Raw genomic sequence first — 3,507 nt, forward strand, 5'->3', positions numbered from 1 at the left:
CACAAAAAAAAAATAAAAATAAAATATAACTGAACTCATTTCTGAGGAGTCTGTTTAGTTCTTTTTCAAACCCACCTTTTTAAGAAATCCTTTTATATTAGTTCCTTTTGAGTACCAACCATGTATTTATCATTTCCGTGTCTCAAACTCCTGGCAATAGCCTATCCAGACCAGGCATTCAGTAAATGTCAGTTAAAATTAGCAATGTCATTTAATAACATTTATGTAGTGGACGCTGTATTCAGTTACTATACTATGTACTATGACAAGAATCAAAGAACGTAGAAGGCAGAATTTCTATCCTTAAGATGGTTTTACTTTAAATAATAAATAGGTAACCATGAATTCAAGAGCATATGAAAACTTATATTTTTGCAAAACATACTATAATGTTTCATGTCTGGAGCCTTATGCATTAAAATATTGATAACTATATTTAGAGAGAAGCATTTAAAGCTAATCAAAATTAAGGATACCATCAACATACTTTAAAGATGGTTAACAGGGAAAGGGGTGGGAAAATTTTTAGTTAATTAATTAATTTATTTTTGGCTGTGTTGGGTCTTCGTTGCTGCACGTGGTCTTTCTCTAGTTGCAGCGAGCGGGGGGCTACTCTTCGTTGCGGTGCGCGGGCTTCTCATTGCGGTGGCTTCTCTTGTTGCGGAGCATGGGCTCTAGGCGTGCGGGCTTCGGTAGTTGTGGCACGTGGGCTTCGGTAGTTGTGGCTCGCGGGCTCTAGAGCGCAGGCTCAGTAGTTGTGGCGCATGGGCTTAGTTGCTCCGCAGCATGTGGGATCTTCCCGGACCAGGGATCGAACCCGTGTGCCCTGCATTGGCAGGTGTATTCTTAACCACTGAGCCACCAGGGAAGTCCCCATAAATTGTTTTTGAAATAAAGGAGCCTACGAAAATAATTTTTGCTCAAGATGTAGTAAAACTCAAAATTATTTACCTTGGAGTATAGATTTTTAAGTTCTAACATAAAATGTTATCTTATTCATTTTTTGTAAAGGGTCTATAAGTAGATCATAAAGCATAATGCGTTGTTCCAGAGCAGTTTCTTGCCAGCATGAATACTAATACTTTACAGTTATCTGACCTCGAAGTGATAAAGAACTGGTGTCCTTTCCAATGCTAATTTTAACACATATCTGAAGGAAGCTAGCTGAACCTGATAGCCTCTGAAAGTCTCTAACAGAAAAAATTGAATAGACAGTGTCAAATAAAAATGGAAGCCACCATGAGTCACCGTTAGAATATAAACTAATAATTTATTAAAATAACAGCGTCAACTTTTTAGAAAAAAAAAACTGGAGTTGAGTGTTCTACCTCATCATTTTAAATCATGCCTGTCCTTGTTCAATGCAACACATCTAACACTGGTAAATGGCAGGTTAACCAAAAGAGTTAAGGGGGGCAATCACAAAACGTGGCTTTGTTACCGAAACTCAGGCCCAGGTGCCTGCCGCTCAAGCAGTCCTGTTCACACTTTGATTTTTAGCCCCGGAAGACCCATTTTCATACTTCTGACCTCCAGAACTATAAAATAATAAAATTACGTTGGGTTAAGCTAGGCTTGTGATAGCTTTACACCAGCAACAGGAAGCTCTAGATAGGAATAGAAATACGTAGCGAGTGGAAACCATACGTGTGCGTGTGCGCGTGTGCGTGTGTATACACACACACTTAGAAAACTGCTGTTTTTATCGATCTGTAGCAATACTGTAAAATAATGCACTTGCTTTAAATTCAGATTCTCTGGCCACCCTTCCCAATCCAATCGCAGACTCTTAGCCTATCTTTTATAGAAAGTGTGGTTTTGCCACCATTATTTAGATGACAAGTGCTTTGAAATAAATATAACAGAGTGCTGTGTTGGGAGTGAGTGGGTGTCTGGGGAAGACTTCTTTGAGAAGGTGTCATGTGAGCAGGTCTGAAGCTGAGGAGGGAGCTGGCAGAGGGTTTCAGGTGGAAGGGATGCCCAGGAGTGAGTCCTGACCTGAGGGTTCACCTGGGCTGATAAAGAGTGAACGGGGCGCTGTGAGCAAAAGACCAACAGCTGCAGGTGAAGAGGTGAGCAAAGGCTCTCACGTAGGGTCTGGGAGGTGATGGAGGAGGTTGGATGTTCTCAGTGGGGAAAAATCACGGGAAGGTGTGAAACTGTAGAGTGACAGGCGCTGACTTACGTTTCACATGTCTGCTTGTGGGTAGAGAGGGCTTTCCAGAGGGGAAGGAAGGGACGCAGGTTTGCAGTGGTGCAGTTGACAGCTCGCGGTGGCTGGCACCAGCGCGGTAGCCGTGGCAATGGAGAGAAGTAGACAGATTTGGGATGCAGGTTGAAGGCAGAGCTGATGTGGGGCTGTGTGGGTGGTGATGGACTTTCTAATCCAAAAAAAGACTGGAGGGGTCAAAGGTGAGTGAGTGAAGAATGCCCTCATGAAATTGTTAACCCCTTAGGTTTTGAATAATGCAGATTGTCAGTCCTGAGTGTTGGAAAATACTGAGTGATGAATAGCACCATTTTATACAATCAGCTAGAACATGGGGAAATGCCTGTCGTTTGGTTGGAAAGAAATTTATAGAATTATTTTGACCATAACATTTTAAATAAGGACAGCTCCAAATCATTCCTAAAAATAAATGCATAAAAAATCTCAGAGGAGAATATTTTATATGATTCATCATTTTGCTACATTTACAATCAGAAAAGTCATCATAATTTCTAATCTTAATTTAGACAGTTAAAACCATGTTCTTTTTTTCTTTGTGTAAAGGGGAAAATTGAGCAACTTTTAAAAATCTCTTCATAGAGTTGAAATTGTTATTAAAACTCTTAACCTAATTTAAATAAAACAGTGAATGTTTGTAAACATTTGTACACGTACACATTTTGATCTTTCTTGAAGTAGGTCAGTACTTGGGAGCTTTATTATAGGCCAGAGTTGGTGTGGTAGGTATCTTGAAAAGAGCCTTTTTAATTCTGAATAATTTAGTAGCTGAAGGAAGATGTAATTTAATCATTTGGCATAAAATTGAGTAATTGGATTTTTTTCTTCGGAAGGCTCTTAGGTACCAGCTTGATTTTCCTCCCACTGAATCTTTTAAGAATGTGATAACTTGATTGTTGTGGGTCGATGCTTCAATTCCAAGTTTAATCTTGCAGAATTTTGAAAGCTGTATATGTATTGATTTTATTGATCAAAATCTGAAAATATAATCACTGGATATCAAATGAATTTGTCATATCTAAATACACTGCATGACAGATTATCACTGTGGTTGAAATACAGTGACATGTTTCAAACTAATAGCCAATGCTCACTTTAAATGTCACTAATTTGGGAAATTTGTTATTGGGCTAAAAAGTATTTTGTGGGACTAATGGTCAATCAATACTGACAAACCAATTCTCTTTCTGGCCATGTGTCTCTCCCTCTCTCCCTCTACCCTCCTCTTCCCCCCTCCCCCCTCCGTTCACCCTCCCCCCTTGCCCCCCACCCGGTGGCAG

The sequence above is a fragment of the Phocoena sinus genome, chromosome 18, assembly GCF_008692025.1.
Source record: "Phocoena sinus isolate mPhoSin1 chromosome 18, mPhoSin1.pri, whole genome shotgun sequence".
NCBI lineage: Eukaryota > Metazoa > Chordata > Mammalia > Artiodactyla > Phocoenidae > Phocoena > Phocoena sinus.